The following is an 18,579-nucleotide window of genomic DNA, read 5'->3' as shown; positions in this document are numbered from 1 at the left end:
CAGCATCCAGACACAAATGCCATCAATTTGTGTAAATTTTGGACAAATTGGGGAATATTGACCATTTTGGAAAAAAGTTGACCCCCGGGTCATCGATTTTTGAAACTGGAGAAAACTTAAAAAGCCCATATCTGTGACAAGGAAGGAGATAGAGAGCTAAAATTTCAGACGCAGCATCCAGACAGAAATGCCATCAATTTGTGTAAATTTGAGACAAATTGGGGAAAATTGAACATTTTCTAAAAATGTTGACCCGGGTCATCAATTTTTGAAACTGGAGAGAACTTGAAAAGCCCATATCTGTGACAAGGAAGGAGATAGAGAGCTAAAATTTCAGACACAGCATCCAGACACAAATGCCATCAATTTGTGTAAATTTGGGACAAATTGGGGAATATTGAAAATTTTCTAAAAATGTTGACCCGCGGGTCATCGATTCTTGTAACTAGACAAAACTTGAAAAGCCCATGTCTGTGACAAGGAAGGAGATAGAGAGCTACAATTTCAGACGCAGCATCCACGCAGAAATGCCATCAATGTGTGTAAATTTGGGGCAAATTGGGGAATATTGAAAATTTTCTAAAAATAATGACCCGGGTCATCAATTTTTGAAACTGGAGAAAACTTGAAAAGCCCATATCTGTGACAAGGAAGGAGATAGAGAGCTACAATTTCAGACACAGCATCCAGACACAAATGCCATCAATTTGTGTAAATTTGGGACAAATTGGGGAATATTGAAAATTTTCTAAAAATGTTGACCCGCGGGTCATCGATTCTTGTAACTAGAGAAAATTTGAAAAGCCCATGTCTGTGACAAGGAAGGAGATAGAGAGCTACAATTTCAGACGCAGCATCCAGGCAGAAATGCCATCAATTTGTGTAAATTTGGGACAAATTGGGGAATATTGAAAATTTTCTAAAAATGTTGACCCGCGGGTCATCGATTCTTGTAACTAGAGAAAACTTGAAAAGCCCATGTCTGTGACAAGGAAGGAGATAGAGAGCTACAATTTCAGACGCAGCATCCAGGCAGAAATGCCATCAATTTGTGTAAATTTGGGGCAAATTTGGGGAATATTGAAAATTTTCTAAAAATGTTGACCCGCGGGTCATCGATTCTTGAAACTAGAGGACACTTGAAAAGCCCATATCTGTGACAAGGAAGGAGATAGAGAGCTACAATTTCAGACGCAGCATCCAGGCAGAAATGCCATCAATTTGTGTAAATTTGGGACAAATTGGGGAATATTGAAAATTTTCTAAAGATGTTGACCCGTGGGTCATCGATTCTTGTAACTAGAGAAAACTTGAAAAGCCCATGTCTGTGACAAGGAAGGAGATAGAGAGCTACAATTTCAGACGCAGCATCCAGGCAGAAATGCCATCAATGTGTGTAAATTTGGGGCAAATTGGGGAATATTGAAAATTTTCTAAAAATGTTGACCCGGGTCATCAATTTTTGAAACTGGAGAAAACTTGAAAAGCCCATATCTGTGACAAGGAAGGAGATAGACAGCTAAAATTTCAGAAGCAGCATCCAGACAGAAATGCCATCAATTTGTGTAAATTTTGGACAAATTGGGGAATATTGAAAATTTTCCAAAAATGTTGACCCGGGTCATCAATTTTTGCAACTGGAGAAAACTTGAAAAGCCCATATCTGTGACAAGGAAGGAGATAGAGAGCTAAAATTTCAGACGCAGCATCCAGACAGAAATGCCATCAATGTGTGTAAATTTGGGGCAAATTGGGGAATATTGAAAATTTTCAAAAAATGTTGACCCGGGTCATCGATTTTTGAAACTGGAGAAAACTTGAAAAGCCCATATCTGTGACAAAGAAGGAGATAGAGAGCTAAAATTTCAGACGCAGCATCCAGGCAGAAATGCCATCAATGTGTGTACATTTGGGGCAAATTGGGGAATATTGAAAATTTTCTAAAAATGTTGACCCGCGGGTCATCGATTCTTGAAACTAAAGAAAACTTGAAAAGCCCATATCTGTGACAAGGAAGGAGATAGAGAGCTAAAATTTCAGACGTTGCATCCAGACAGAAATGCCATCGATGTATGTAAATTTGGGGCAAATTGGGGAATATTGAAAAATTTTCTAAAAATGTTGACCCGGGTCATCAATTTTTGAACCTGGAGAAAACTTGAAAAGCCCATATCTGTGACAAGGAAGGAGTTAGAGGGCTAACATTTCAGACGCAGCATCCAGGCAGAAATGCCATCAATGTGTGTAAATTTGGGGCAAATTGGGGAATATTGAACATTTTGGAAAAAAGTTGACCCCCGGGTCATCGATTTTTGAAACTGGAGAAAACTTGAAAAGCCCATATCTGTGACAAGGAAGGAGATAGAGAGCTAAAATTTCAGACGCAGCATCCAGGCAGAAATGCCATCAATGTGTGTAAATTTGGGGCAAATTGGGGAATATTGAAAATTTTCCAAAAATGTTGACCCGCGGGTCATCGATTCTTGAAAGTAAATAAAACTTGAAAAGCCCATATCTGTGACAAGGAAGGAGATAGAGAGCTAAAATTTCGACGCAGCATCCAGACAGAGATGCCATCAATTTGTGTAAATTTGGGGCAAATTGGGGAATATTGGAAATTTTCGAAAAATGTTGACCCGGGTCATCAATTTTTGAAACTGGAGAAAACTTGAAAAGCCCATATCTGTGACAAGGAAGGAGATAGAGAGCTAAAATTTCAGACGCAGCATCCAGACAGAGATGCCATCAATTTGTGTAAATTTGGGACAAATTGGGGAATATTGAAAATTTTCTAAAAATGTTGACCCCCGGGTCATCGATTCTTGTAACTAGAGAAAACTTGAAAAGCCCATGTCTGTGACAAGGAAGGAGATAGAGAGCTACAATTTCAGACACAGCATCCAGACACAAATGCCATCAATTTGTGTAAATTTGGGACAAATTGGGGAATATTGAACATTTTGGAAAAACGTTGACTCGCGGGTCATCGATTCTTGAAACTGGAGAAAACTTGAAAAGCCCATATCTGTGACAAGGAAGGAGATAGAGAGCTAAAATTTCAGACGCAGCATCCAGACAGAGATGCCATCAATTTGTGTAAATTTGGGACAAATTGGGGAATATTGAAAATTTTCTAAAAATGTTGACCCCCGGGTCATCGATTCTTGTAACTAGAGAAAACTTGAAAAGCCCATATCTGTGACAAGGAAGGAGATAGAGAGCTACAATTTCAGACGCAGCATCCAGGCAGAAATGCCATCAATGTGTGTAAATTTGGGGCAAATTGGGGAATATTGAAAATTTTCTAAAAATGTTGACCCGGGTCATCAATTTTTGAAACTGGAGAAAACTTGAAAAGCCCATATCTGTGACAAGGAAGGGGATAGAGAGCTAAAATTTCAGACGCAGCATCCAGGCAGAAATGCCATCAATGTGTGTAAATTTGGGGCAAATTGGGGAATATTGAAAATTTTCTAAAAATGTTGACCCCCGGGTCATCGATTTTTGAAACTGGAGAAAACTTTAAAAGCCCATATCTGTGACAAGGAAGGAGATAGAGAGCTAAAATTTCAGACGCAGCATCCAGACAGAGATGCCATCAATTTGTGTAAATTTGGGGCAAATTGGGGAATATTGATAATTTTGGAAAAATGTTGACCCCCGGGTCATCGATTTTTGAAACTGGAGAAAACTTTAAAAGCCCATATCTGTGACAAGGAAGGAGATAGAGAGCTAAAATTTCAGACGCAGCATCCAGACAGAAATGCCATCAATTTGTGTAAATTTGGGACAAATTGGGGAATATTGAAAATTTTCTAAAAACGTTGACCCGCGGGTCATCGATTCTTGAAACTAGAGAAAACTTGAAAAGCCCATGTCTGTGACAAGGAAGGAGATAGAGAGCTAAAATTTCAGACGCAGCATCCAGACAGAGATGCCATCAATTTGTGTAAATTTGGGACAAATTGGGGAATATTGAACTTTTTCTAAAAATGTTGACCCGCGGGTCATCGATTCTTGTAACTAGAGAAAACTTGAAAAGCCCATGTCTGTGACAAGGAAGGAGATAGAGAGCTACAATTTCAGACACAGCATCCAGACACAAATGCCATCAATTTGTGTAAATTTTGGACAAATTGGGGAATATTGACCATTTTGGAAAAAAGTTGACCCCCGGGTCATCGATTTTTGAAACTGGAGAAAACTTAAAAAGCCCATATCTGTGACAAGGAAGGAGATAGAGAGCTAAAATTTCAGACGCAGCATCCAGACAGAAATGCCATCAATTTGTGTAAATTTGAGACAAATTGGGGAATATTGAACATTTTCTAAAAATGTTGACCCGGGTCATCAATTTTTGAAACTGGAGAAAACTTGAAAAGCCCATATCTGTGACAAGGAAGGAGATAGAGAGCTACAATTTCAGACACAGCATCCAGACACAAATGCCATCAATTTGTGTAAATTTGGGACAAATTGGGGAATATTGAAAATTTTCTAAAAATGTTGACCCGCGGGTCATCGATTCTTGTAACTAGAGAAAACTTGAAAAGCCCATGTCTGTGACAAGGAAGGAGATAGAGAGCTACAATTTCAGACGCAGCATCCAGGCAGAAATGCCATCAATTTGTGTAAATTTGGGACAAATTGGGGAATATTGAAAATTTTCTAAAAATGTTGACCCGCGGGTCATCGATTCTTGTAACTAGAGAAAACTTGAAAAGCCCATGTCTGTGACAAGGAAGGAGATAGAGAGCTACAATTTCAGACGCAGCATCCAGGCAGAAATGCCATCAATTTGTGTAAATTTGGGGCAAATTTGGGGAATATTGAAAATTTTCTAAAAATGTTGACCCGCGGGTCATCGATTCTTGAAACTAGAGGACACTTGAAAAGCCCATATCTGTGACAAGGAAGGAGATAGAGAGCTACAATTTCAGACGCAGCATCCAGGCAGAAATGCCATCAATTTGTGTAAATTTGGGACAAATTGGGGAATATTGAAAATTTTCTAAAGATGTTGACCCGTGGGTCATCGATTCTTGTAACTAGAGAAAACTTGAAAAGCCCATGTCTGTGACAAGGAAGGAGATAGAGAGCTACAATTTCAGACGCAGCATCCAGGCAGAAATGCCATCAATGTGTGTAAATTTGGGGCAAATTGGGGAATATTGAAAATTTTCTAAAAATGTTGACCCGGGTCATCGATTTTTGAAACTGGAGAAAACTTGAAAAGCCCATATCTGTGACAAAGAAGGAGATAGAGAGCTAAAATTTCAGACGCAGCATCCAGGCAGAAATGCCATCAATGTGTGTACATTTGGGGCAAATTGGGGAATATTGAAAATTTTCTAAAAATGTTGACCCGCGGGTCATCGATTCTTGAAACTAAAGAAAACTTGAAAAGCCCATATCTGTGACAAGGAAGGAGATAGAGAGCTAAAATTTCAGACGTTGCATCCAGACAGAAATGCCATCGATGTATGTAAATTTGGGGCAAATTGGGGAATATTGAAAATTTTCTAAAAATGTTGACCCGGGTCATCAATTTTTGAACCTGGAGAAAACTTGAAAAGCCCTTATCTGTGACAAGGAAGGAGATAGAGGGCTAACATTTCAGACGCAGCATCCAGGCAGAAATGCCATCAATGTGTGTAAATTTGGGGCAAATTGGGGAATATTGAACATTTTGGAAAAAAGTTGACCCCCGGGTCATCGATTTTTGAAACTGGAGAAAACTTGAAAAGCCCATATCTGTGACAAGGAAGGAGATAGAGAGCTAAAATTTCAGACGCAGCATCCAGACAGAGATGCCATCAATTTGTGTAAATTTGGGACAAATTGGGGAATATTGAAAATTTTCTAAAAATGTTGACCCCCGGGTCATCGATTCTTGTAACTAGAGAAAACTTGAAAAGCCCATGTCTGTGACAAGGAAGGAGATAGAGAGCTACAATTTCAGACACAGCATCCAGACACAAATGCCATCAATTTGTGTAAATTTGGGACAAATTGGGGAATATTGAACATTTTGGAAAAACGTTGACCCGCGGGTCATCGATTCTTGAAACTAGAGAAAACTTGAAAAGCCCATGTCTGTGACAAGGAAGGAGATAGAGAGCTACAATTTCAGACGCAGCATCCAGGCAGAAATGCCATCAATGTGTGTAAATTTGGGGCAAATTGGGGAATATTGAAAATTTTCTAAAAATGTTGACCCGGGTCATCAATTTTTGAAACTGGAGAAAACTTGAAAAGCCCATATCTGTGACAAGGAAGGAGATAGAGAGCTAAAATTTCAGACGCAGCATCCAGACAGAGATGCCATCAATTTGTGTAAATTTGGGGCAAATTGGGGAATATTGGAAATTTTCGAAAAATGTTGACCCGGGTCATCAATTTTTGAAACTGGAGAAAACTTGAAAAGCCCATATCTGTGACAAGGAAGGAGATAGAGAGCTAAAATTTCAGACGCAGCATCCAGGCAGAAATGCCATCAATGTGTGTAAATTTGGGGCAAATTGGGGAATATTGAAAATTTTCCAAAAATGTTGACCCGCGGGTCATCGATTCTTGAAAGTAAATAAAACTTGAAAAGCCCATATCTGTGACAAGGAAGGAGATAGAGAGCTAAAATTTCGACGCAGCATCCAGACAGAGATGCCATCAATTTGTGTAAATTTGGGGCAAATTGGGGAATATTGGAAATTTTCGAAAAATGTTGACCCGGGTCATCAATTTTTGAAACTGGAGAAAACTTGAAAAGCCCATATCTGTGACAAGGAAGGAGATAGAGAGCTAAAATTTCAGACGCAGCATCCAGACAGAGATGCCATCAATTTGTGTAAATTTGGGGCAAATTGGGGAATATTGGAAATTTTCGAAAAATGTTGACCCGGGTCATCAATTTTTGAAACTGGAGAAAACTTGAAAAGCCCATATCTGTGACAAGGAAGGAGATAGAGAGCTAAAATTTCAGACGCAGCATCCAGACAGAGATGCCATCAATTTGTGTAAATTTGGGACAAATTGGGGAATATTGAAAATTTTCTAAAAATGTTGACCCCCGGGTCATCGATTCTTGTAACTAGAGAAAACTTGAAAAGCCCATGTCTGTGACAAGGAAGGAGATAGAGAGCTAAAATTTCAGACGCAGCATCCAGACAGAAATGCCATCAATTTGTGTAAATTTGGGACAAATTGGGGAATATTGAAAATTTTCTAAAAATGTTGACCCGGGTCATCAATTTTTGAAACTGGAGAAAACTTGAAAAGCCCATATCTGTGACAAGGAAGGAGATAGAGAGCTACAATTTCAGACGCAGCATCCAGGCAGAAATGCCATCAATGTGTGTAAATTTGGGGCAAATTGGGGAATATTGAAAATTTTCTAAAAATGTTGACCCGGGTCATCAATTTTTGAAACTGGAGAAAACTTGAAAAGCCCATATCTGTGACAAGGAAGGGGATAGAGAGCTAAAATTTCAGACGCAGCATCCAGGCAGAAATGCCATCAATGTGTGTAAATTTGGGGCAAATTGGGGAATATTGAAAATTTTCTAAAAATGTTGACCCCCGGGTCATCGATTTTTGAAACTGGAGAAAACTTTAAAAGCCCATATCTGTGACAAGGAAGGAGATAGAGAGCTAAAATTTCAGACGCAGCATCCAGACAGAGATGCCATCAATTTGTGTAAATTTGGGGCAAATTGGGGAATATTGATAATTTTGGAAAAATGTTGACCCCCGGGTCATCGATTTTTGAAACTGGAGAAAACTTTAAAAGCCCATATCTGTGACAAGGAAGGAGATAGAGAGCTAAAATTTCAGACGCAGCATCCAGACAGAAATGCCATCAATTTGTGTAAATTTGGGACAAATTGGGGAATATTGAAAATTTTCTAAAAACGTTGACCCGCGGGTCATCGATTCTTGAAACTAGAGAAAACTTGAAAAGCCCATGTCTGTGACAAGGAAGGAGATAGAGAGCTAAAATTTCAGACGCAGCATCCAGACAGAGATGCCATCAATTTGTGTAAATTTGGGACAAATTGGGGAATATTGAAAATTTTCTAAAAATGTTGACCCGCGGGTCATCAATTCTTGTAACTAGAGAAAACTTGAAAAGCCCATGTCTGTGACAAGGAAGGAGATAGAGAGCTACAATTTCAGACACAGCATCCAGACACAAATGCCATCAATTTGTGTAAATTTTGGACAAATTGGGGAATATTGACCATTTTGGAAAAAAGTTGACCCCCGGGTCATCGATTTTTGAAACTGGAGAAAACTTAAAAAGCCCATATCTGTGACAAGGAAGGAGATAGAGAGCTAAAATTTCAGACGCAGCATCCAGACAGAAATGCCATCAATTTGTGTAAATTTGAGACAAATTGGGGAAAATTGAACATTTTCTAAAAATGTTGACCCGGGTCATCAATTTTTGAAACTGGAGAGAACTTGAAAAGCCCATATCTGTGACAAGGAAGGAGATAGAGAGCTAAAATTTCAGACACAGCATCCAGACACAAATGCCATCAATTTGTGTAAATTTGGGACAAATTGGGGAATATTGAAAATTTTCTAAAAATGTTGACCCGCGGGTCATCGATTCTTGTAACTAGAGAAAATTTGAAAAGCCCATGTCTGTGACAAGGAAGGAGATAGAGAGCTACAATTTCAGACGCAGCATCCAGGCAGAAATGCCATCAATTTGTGTAAATTTGGGACAAATTGGGGAATATTGAAAATTTTCTAAAAATGTTGACCCGCGGGTCATCGATTCTTGTAACTAGAGAAAACTTGAAAAGCCCATGTCTGTGACAAGGAAGGAGATAGAGAGCTACAATTTCAGACGCAGCATCCAGGCAGAAATGCCATCAATTTGTGTAAATTTGGGGCAAATTTGGGGAATATTGAAAATTTTCTAAAAATGTTGACCCGCGGGTCATCGATTCTTGAAACTAGAGGACACTTGAAAAGCCCATATCTGTGACAAGGAAGGAGATAGAGAGCTACAATTTCAGACGCAGCATCCAGGCAGAAATGCCATCAATTTGTGTAAATTTGGGACAAATTGGGGAATATTGAAAATTTTCTAAAGATGTTGACCCGTGGGTCATCGATTCTTGTAACTAGAGAAAACTTGAAAAGCCCATGTCTGTGACAAGGAAGGAGATAGAGAGCTACAATTTCAGACGCAGCATCCAGGCAGAAATGCCATCAATGTGTGTAAATTTGGGGCAAATTGGGGAATATTGAAAATTTTCTAAAAATGTTGACCCGGGTCATCAATTTTTGAAACTGGAGAAAACTTGAAAAGCCCATATCTGTGACAAGGAAGGAGATAGACAGCTAAAATTTCAGAAGCAGCATCCAGACAGAAATGCCATCAATTTGTGTAAATTTTGGACAAATTGGGGAATATTGAAAATTTTCCAAAAATGTTGACCCGGGTCATCAATTTTTGCAACTGGAGAAAACTTGAAAAGCCCATATCTGTGACAAGGAAGGAGATAGAGAGCTAAAATTTCAGACGCAGCATCCAGACAGAAATGCCATCAATGTGTGTAAATTTGGGGCAAATTGGGGAATATTGAAAATTTTCAAAAAATTTTGACCCGGGTCATCGATTTTTGAAACTGGAGAAAACTTGAAAAGCCCATATCTGTGACAAAGAAGGAGATAGAGAGCTAAAATTTCAGACGCAGCATCCAGGCAGAAATGCCATCAATGTGTGTACATTTGGGGCAAATTGGGGAATATTGAAAATTTTCTAAAAATGTTGACCCGCGGGTCATCGATTCTTGAAACTAAAGAAAACTTGAAAAGCCCATATCTGTGACAAGGAAGGAGATAGAGAGCTAAAATTTCAGACGTTGCATCCAGACAGAAATGCCATCGATGTATGTAAATTTGGGGCAAATTGGGGAATATTGAAAAATTTTCTAAAAATGTTGACCCGGGTCATCAATTTTTGAACCTGGAGAAAACTTGAAAAGCCCATATCTGTGACAAGGAAGGAGATAGAGGGCTAACATTTCAGACGCAGCATCCAGGCAGAAATGCCATCAATGTGTGTAAATTTGGGGCAAATTGGGGAATATTGAACATTTTGGAAAAAAGTTGACCCCCGGGTCATCGATTTTTGAAACTGGAGAAAACTTGAAAAGCCCATATCTGTGACAAGGAAGGAGATAGAGAGCTAAAATTTCAGACGCAGCATCCAGGCAGAAATGCCATCAATGTGTGTAAATTTGGGGCAAATTGGGGAATATTGAAAATTTTCCAAAAATGTTGACCCGCGGGTCATCGATTCTTGAAAGTAAATAAAACTTGAAAAGCCCATATCTGTGACAAGGAAGGAGATAGAGAGCTAAAATTTCGACGCAGCATCCAGACAGAGATGCCATCAATTTGTGTAAATTTGGGGCAAATTGGGGAATATTGGAAATTTTCGAAAAATGTTGACCCGGGTCATCAATTTTTGAAACTGGAGAAAACTTGAAAAGCCCATATCTGTGACAAGGAAGGAGATAGAGAGCTAAAATTTCAGACGCAGCATCCAGACAGAGATGCCATCAATTTGTGTAAATTTGGGACAAATTGGGGAATATTGAAAATTTTCTAAAAATGTTGACCCCCGGGTCATCGATTCTTGTAACTAGAGAAAACTTGAAAAGCCCATGTCTGTGACAAGGAAGGAGATAGAGAGCTACAATTTCAGACACAGCATCCAGACACAAATGCCATCAATTTGTGTAAATTTGGGACAAATTGGGGAATATTGAACATTTTGGAAAAACGTTGACTCGCGGGTCATCGATTCTTGAAACTGGAGAAAACTTGAAAAGCCCATATCTGTGACAAGGAAGGAGATAGAGAGCTAAAATTTCAGACGCAGCATCCAGACAGAGATGCCATCAATTTGTGTAAATTTGGGACAAATTGGGGAATATTGAAAATTTTCTAAAAATGTTGACCCCCGGGTCATCGATTCTTGTAACTAGAGAAAACTTGAAAAGCCCATATCTGTGACAAGGAAGGAGATAGAGAGCTACAATTTCAGACGCAGCATCCAGGCAGAAATGCCATCAATGTGTGTAAATTTGGGGCAAATTGGGGAATATTGAAAATTTTCTAAAAATGTTGACCCGGGTCATCAATTTTTGAAACTGGAGAAAACTTGAAAAGCCCATATCTGTGACAAGGAAGGGGATAGAGAGCTAAAATTTCAGACGCAGCATCCAGGCAGAAATGCCATCAATGTGTGTAAATTTGGGGCAAATTGGGGAATATTGAAAATTTTCTAAAAATGTTGACCCCCGGGTCATCGATTTTTGAAACTGGAGAAAACTTTAAAAGCCCATATCTGTGACAAGGAAGGAGATAGAGAGCTAAAATTTCAGACGCAGCATCCAGACAGAGATGCCATCAATTTGTGTAAATTTGGGGCAAATTGGGGAATATTGATAATTTTGGAAAAATGTTGACCCCCGGGTCATCGATTTTTGAAACTGGAGAAAACTTTAAAAGCCCATATCTGTGACAAGGAAGGAGATAGAGAGCTAAAATTTCAGACGCAGCATCCAGACAGAAATGCCATCAATTTGTGTAAATTTGGGACAAATTGGGGAATATTGAAAATTTTCTAAAAACGTTGACCCGCGGGTCATCGATTCTTGAAACTAGAGAAAACTTGAAAAGCCCATGTCTGTGACAAGGAAGGAGATAGAGAGCTAAAATTTCAGACGCAGCATCCAGACAGAGATGCCATCAATTTGTGTAAATTTGGGACAAATTGGGGAATATTGAACTTTTTCTAAAAATGTTTACCCGCGGGTCATCGATTCTTGTAACTAGAGAAAACTTGAAAAGCCCATGTCTGTGACAAGGAAGGAGATAGAGAGCTACAATTTCAGACACAGCATCCAGACACAAATGCCATCAATTTGTGTAAATTTTGGACAAATTGGGGAATATTGACCATTTTGGAAAAAAGTTGACCCCCGGGTCATCGATTTTTGAAACTGGAGAAAACTTAAAAAGCCCATATCTGTGACAAGGAAGGAGATAGAGAGCTAAAATTTCAGACGCAGCATCCAGACAGAAATGCCATCAATTTGTGTAAATTTGAGACAAATTGGGGAATATTGAACATTTTCTAAAAATGTTGACCCGGGTCATCAATTTTTGAAACTGGAGAAAACTTGAAAAGCCCATATCTGTGACAAGGAAGGAGATAGAGAGCTACAATTTCAGACACAGCATCCAGACACAAATGCCATCAATTTGTGTAAATTTGGGACAAATTGGGGAATATTGAAAATTTTCTAAAAATGTTGACCCGCGGGTCATCGATTCTTGTAACTAGAGAAAACTTGAAAAGCCCATGTCTGTGACAAGGAAGGAGATAGAGAGCTACAATTTCAGACGCAGCATCCAGGCAGAAATGCCATCAATTTGTGTAAATTTGGGACAAATTGGGGAATATTGAAAATTTTCTAAAAATGTTGACCCGCGGGTCATCGATTCTTGTAACTAGAGAAAACTTGAAAAGCCCATGTCTGTGACAAGGAAGGAGATAGAGAGCTACAATTTCAGACGCAGCATCCAGGCAGAAATGCCATCAATTTGTGTAAATTTGGGACAAATTGGGGAATATTGAAAATTTTCTAAAAATGTTGACCCGCGGGTCATCGATTCTTGTAACTAGAGAAAACTTGAAAAGCCCATGTCTGTGACAAGGAAGGAGATAGAGAGCTACAATTTCAGACGCAGCATCCAGGCAGAAATGCCATCAATTTGTGTAAATTTGGGGCAAATTTGGGGAATATTGAAAATTTTCTAAAAATGTTGACCCGCGGGTCATCGATTCTTGAAACTAGAGGACACTTGAAAAGCCCATATCTGTGACAAGGAAGGAGATAGAGAGCTACAATTTCAGACGCAGCATCCAGGCAGAAATGCCATCAATTTGTGTAAATTTGGGACAAATTGGGGAATATTGAAAATTTTCTAAAGATGTTGACCCGTGGGTCATCGATTCTTGTAACTAGAGAAAACTTGAAAAGCCCATGTCTGTGACAAGGAAGGAGATAGAGAGCTACAATTTCAGACGCAGCATCCAGGCAGAAATGCCATCAATGTGTGTAAATTTGGGGCAAATTGGGGAATATTGAAAATTTTCTAAAAATGTTGACCCGGGTCATCAATTTTTGAAACTGGAGAAAACTTGAAAAGCCCATATCTGTGACAAGGAAGGAGATAGACAGCTAAAATTTCAGAAGCAGCATCCAGACAGAAATGCCATCAATTTGTGTAAATTTTGGACAAATTGGGGAATATTGAAAATTTTCCAAAAATGTTGACCCGGGTCATCAATTTTTGCAACTGGAGAAAACTTGAAAAGCCCATATCTGTGACAAGGAAGGAGATAGAGAGCTAAAATTTCAGACGCAGCATCCAGGCAGAAATGCCATCAATGTGTGTACATTTGGGGCAAATTGGGGAATATTGAAAATTTTCTAAAAATGTTGACCCGCGGGTCATCGATTCTTGAAACTAAAGAAAACTTGAAAAGCCCATATCTGTGACAAGGAAGGAGATAGAGAGCTAAAATTTCAGACGTTGCATCCAGACAGAAATGCCATCGATGTATGTAAATTTGGGGCAAATTGGGGAATATTGAAAATTTTCTAAAAATGTTGACCCGGGTCATCAATTTTTGAACCTGGAGAAAACTTGAAAAGCCCTTATCTGTGACAAGGAAGGAGATAGAGGGCTAACATTTCAGACGCAGCATCCAGGCAGAAATGCCATCAATGTGTGTAAATTTGGGGCAAATTGGGGAATATTGAACATTTTGGAAAAAAGTTGACCCCCGGGTCATCGATTTTTGAAACTGGAGAAAACTTGAAAAGCCCATATCTGTGACAAGGAAGGAGATAGAGAGCTAAAATTTCAGACGCAGCATCCAGACAGAGATGCCATCAATTTGTGTAAATTTGGGACAAATTGGGGAATATTGAAAATTTTCTAAAAATGTTGACCCCCGGGTCATCGATTCTTGTAACTAGAGAAAACTTGAAAAGCCCATGTCTGTGACAAGGAAGGAGATAGAGAGCTACAATTTCAGACACAGCATCCAGACACAAATGCCATCAATTTGTGTAAATTTGGGACAAATTGGGGAATATTGAACATTTTGGAAAAACGTTGACCCGCGGGTCATCGATTCTTGAAACTAGAGAAAACTTGAAAAGCCCATGTCTGTGACAAGGAAGGAGATAGAGAGCTACAATTTCAGACGCAGCATCCAGGCAGAAATGCCATCAATGTGTGTAAATTTGGGGCAAATTGGGGAATATTGAAAATTTTCTAAAAATGTTGACCCGGGTCATCAATTTTTGAAACTGGAGAAAACTTGAAAAGCCCATATCTGTGACAAGGAAGGAGATAGAGAGCTAAAATTTCAGACGCAGCATCCAGACAGAGATGCCATCAATTTGTGTAAATTTGGGGCAAATTGGGGAATATTGGAAATTTTCGAAAAATGTTGACCCGGGTCATCAATTTTTGAAACTGGAGAAAACTTGAAAAGCCCATATCTGTGACAAGGAAGGAGATAGAGAGCTAAAATTTCAGACGCAGCATCCAGACAGAGATGCCATCAATTTGTGTAAATTTGGGACAAATTGGGGAATATTGAAAATTTTCTAAAAATGTTGACCCGCAGGTCATCGATTCTTGTGACTAGAGAAAACTTGAAAAGCCCATGTCTGTGACAAGGAAGGAGATAGAGAGCTACAATTTCAGACACAGCATCCAGACACAAATGCCATCAATGTGTGTAAATTTGGGGCAAATTTGGGGAATATTGAAAATTTTCTAAAAATGTTGACCCGCGGGTCATCGATTCTTGAAACTAGAGAAAACTTGAAAAGCCCATATCTGTGACAAGGAAGGAGATAGAGAGCTACAATTTCAGACGCAGCATCCAGGCAGAAATGCCATCAATGTGTGTAAATTTGGGGCAAATTGGGGAATATTGAAAATTTTCTAAAAATGTTGACCCGGGTCATCAATTTTTGAAACTGGAGAAAACTTGAAAAGCCCATATCTGTGACAAGGAAGGAGATAGAGAGCTAAAATTTCGGACGCAGCATCCAGACAGAGATGCCATCAATTTGTGTAAATTTGGGACAAATTGGGGAATATTGAAAATTTTCTAAAAATGTTGACCCGCGGGTCATCGATTCTTGTAACTAGAGAAAACTTGAAAAGCCCATGCCTGTGACAAGGAAGGAGATAGAGAGCTACAATTTCAGACACAGCATCCAGACACAAATGCCATCAATTTGTGTAAATTTGGGACAAATTGGGGAATATTGAAAATTTTCTAAAAATGTTGACCCGGGTCATCAATTTTTGAAACTGGAGAAAACTTGAAAAGCCCATATCTGTGACAAGGAAGGAGATAGAGAGATACAATATCAGACACAGCATTCAGACACAAATGCCATCAATTTGTGTAAATTTGGGACAAATTGGGGAATATTGAAAATTTTCTAAAAATGTTGACCCGCGGGTCATCGATTCTTGTAACTAGAGAAAACTTGAAAAGCCCATGTCTGTGACAAGGAAGGAGATAGAGAGCTACAATTTCAGACGCAGCATCCAGACAGAGATGCCATCAATTTGTGTAAATTTGGGACAAATTGGGGAATATTGAAAATTTTCTAAAAATGTTGACCCGCGGGTCATCGATTCTTGTAACTAGAGAAAACTTGAAAAGCCCATGTCTGTGACAAGGAAGGAGATAGAGAGCTACAATTTCAGACACAGCATCCAGACACAAATGCCATCAATTTGTGTAAATTTGGGACAAATTGGGGAATATTGAAAATTTTCTAAAAATGTTGACCCGGGTCATCAATTTTTGAAACTGGGGAAAACTTGAAAAGCCCATATCTGTGACAAGGAAGGAGATAGAGAGCTACAATATCAGACACAGCATTCAGACACAAATGCCATCAATTTGTGTAAATTTGGGACAAATTGGGGAATATTGAAAATTTTCTAAAAATGTTGACCCGCGGGTCATCGATTCTTGTAACTAGAGAAAACTTGAAAAGCCCATGTCTGTGACAAGGAAGGAGATAGAGAGCTACAATTTCAGACGCAGCATCCAGACAGAGCTGCCATCAATTTGTGTAAATTTGGGACAAATTGGGGAATATTGAAAATTTTCTAAAAACGTTGACCCGCGGGTCATCGATTCTTGAAACTAGAGAAAACTTGAAAAGCCCATATCTGTGACAAGGAAGGAGATAGAGAGCTACAATTTCAGACGCAGAATCCAGGCAGAAATGCCATCAATGTGTGTAAATTTGGGGCAAATTGGGGAATATTGAAAATTTTCTAAAAATGTTGACCCGAGTCATCATTTTTTGAAACTGGAGAAAACTTGAAAAGCCCATATCTGTGACAAGGAAGGAGATAGAGAGCTAAAATTTCAGACGCAGCATCCAGACAGAGATGCCATCAATGTGCGTAAATTTGGGACAAATTGGGGAATATTGAAAATTTTCTAAAAATGTTGACCCGCGGGTCATCGATTCTTGTAACTAGAGAAAACTTTAAAAGCCCATGTCTGTGACAAGGAAGGAGATAGAGAGCTACAATTTCAGACACAGCATCCAGACACAAATGCCATCAATTTGTGTAAATTTGGGACAAATTGGGGAATATTGAAAATTTTCTAAAAATGTTGACCCGCGGGTCATCGATTCTTGAAACTAGAGAAAACTTGAAAAGCCCATATCTGTGACAAGGAAGGAGATAGAGAGCTACAATTTCAGACGCAGCATCCAGGCAGAAATGCCATCAATTTGTGTAAATTTGGGACAAATTGGGGAATATTGAAAATTTTCTAAAAACGTTGACCCGCGGGTCATCGATTCTTGAAACTAGAGAAAACTTGAAAAGCCCATGTCTGTGACAAGGAAGGAGATAGAGAGCTACAATTTCAGAAGCAACATCCAGGCAGAAATGCCATCAATGTGTGTAAATTTGGGGCAAATTGGGGAATATTGAAAATTTTCTAAAAATGTTGACCCGCAGGTCATCGATTCTTGTAACTAGAGAAAACTTGAAAAGCCCATGTCTGTGACAAGGAAGGAGATAGAGAGCTACAATTTCAGACACAGCATCCAGACACAAATGCCATCAATTTGTGTAAATTTGGGACAAATTGGGGAATATTGAAAATTTTCTAAAAATGTTGACCCGGGTCATCATTTTTTGGAACTGGAGAAAACTTGAAAAGCCCATATCTGTGACAAGGAAGGAGATAGAGAGCTAAAATTTCAGACGCAGCATCCAGACAGAGATGCCATCAATGTGCGTAAATTTGGGACAAATTGGGGAATATTGAAAATTTTCTAAAAATGTTGACCCGCGGGTCATCGATTTTTGTAACTAGAGAAAACTTGAAAAGCCCATGTCTGTGACAAGTAAGGAGATAGAGAGCTACAATTTCAGACACAGCATCCAGACACAAATGCCATCAATTTGTGTAAATTTGGGACAAATTGGGGAATATTGAACATTTTGGAAAAAAGTTGACCCCCGGGTCATCGATTTTTGAAACTGGAGAAAACTTAAAAAGCCCATATCTGTGACAAGGAAGGAGATAGAGAGCTAAAATTTCAGACGCCGCATCCAGACAGAAATGCCATCAATTTGTGTAAATTTGAGACAAATTGGGGAATATTGAACATTTTCTAAAAATGTTGACCCGGGTCATCAATTTTTGAAACTGGAGAAAACTTGAAAAGCCCATATCTGTGACAAGGAAGGAGATAGAGAGCTAAAATTTCAGACACAGCATCCAGACACAAATGCCATCAATTTGTGTAAATTTGGGACAAATTGGGGAATATTGAAAATTTTCTAAAAATGTTGACCCGCGGGTCATCGATTCTTGTAACTAGAGAAAACTTGAAAAGCCCATGTCTGTGACAAGGAAGGAGATAGAGAGCTACAATTTCAGACGCAGCATCCAGGCAGAAATGCCATCAATGTGTGTAAATTTGGGGCAAATTTGGGGAATATTGAAAATTTTCTAAAAATGTTGACCCGCGGGTCATCGATTCTTGAAACTAGAGAAAATTTGAAAAGCCCATATCTGTGACAAGGAAGGAGATAGAGAGCTACAATTTCAGACTCAGCATCCAGGCAGAAATGCCATCAATTTGTGTAAATTTGGGACAAATTGGGGAATATTGAAAATTTTCTAAAAATGTTGACCCGCGGGTCATCGATTTTTGTAACTAGAGAAAACTTGAAAAGCCCATGTCTGTGACAAGGAAGGAGATAGAGAGCTACAATTTCAGACGCAGCATCCAGGCAGAAATGCCATCAATGTGTGTAAATTTGGGGCAAATTGGGGAATATTGAAAATTTTCTAAAAATGGTGACCAGGGTCATCAATTTTTGAAACTGGAGAAAACTTGAAAAGCCCATATCTGTGACAAGGAAGGAGATAGAGAGCTACAATTTCAGACGCAGCATCCA

Source organism: Genypterus blacodes, unplaced genomic scaffold (assembly GCF_046128005.1).
Source record: "Genypterus blacodes isolate CSIRO-AG114 ecotype Tasmania unplaced genomic scaffold, CSIRO-AGI_Gbla_v1 ptg000199l_1, whole genome shotgun sequence".
NCBI lineage: Eukaryota > Metazoa > Chordata > Actinopteri > Ophidiiformes > Ophidiidae > Genypterus > Genypterus blacodes.
The sequence above is the reverse complement of the archived record's forward strand: the minus strand, read 5'-3'. Positions refer to the sequence as shown.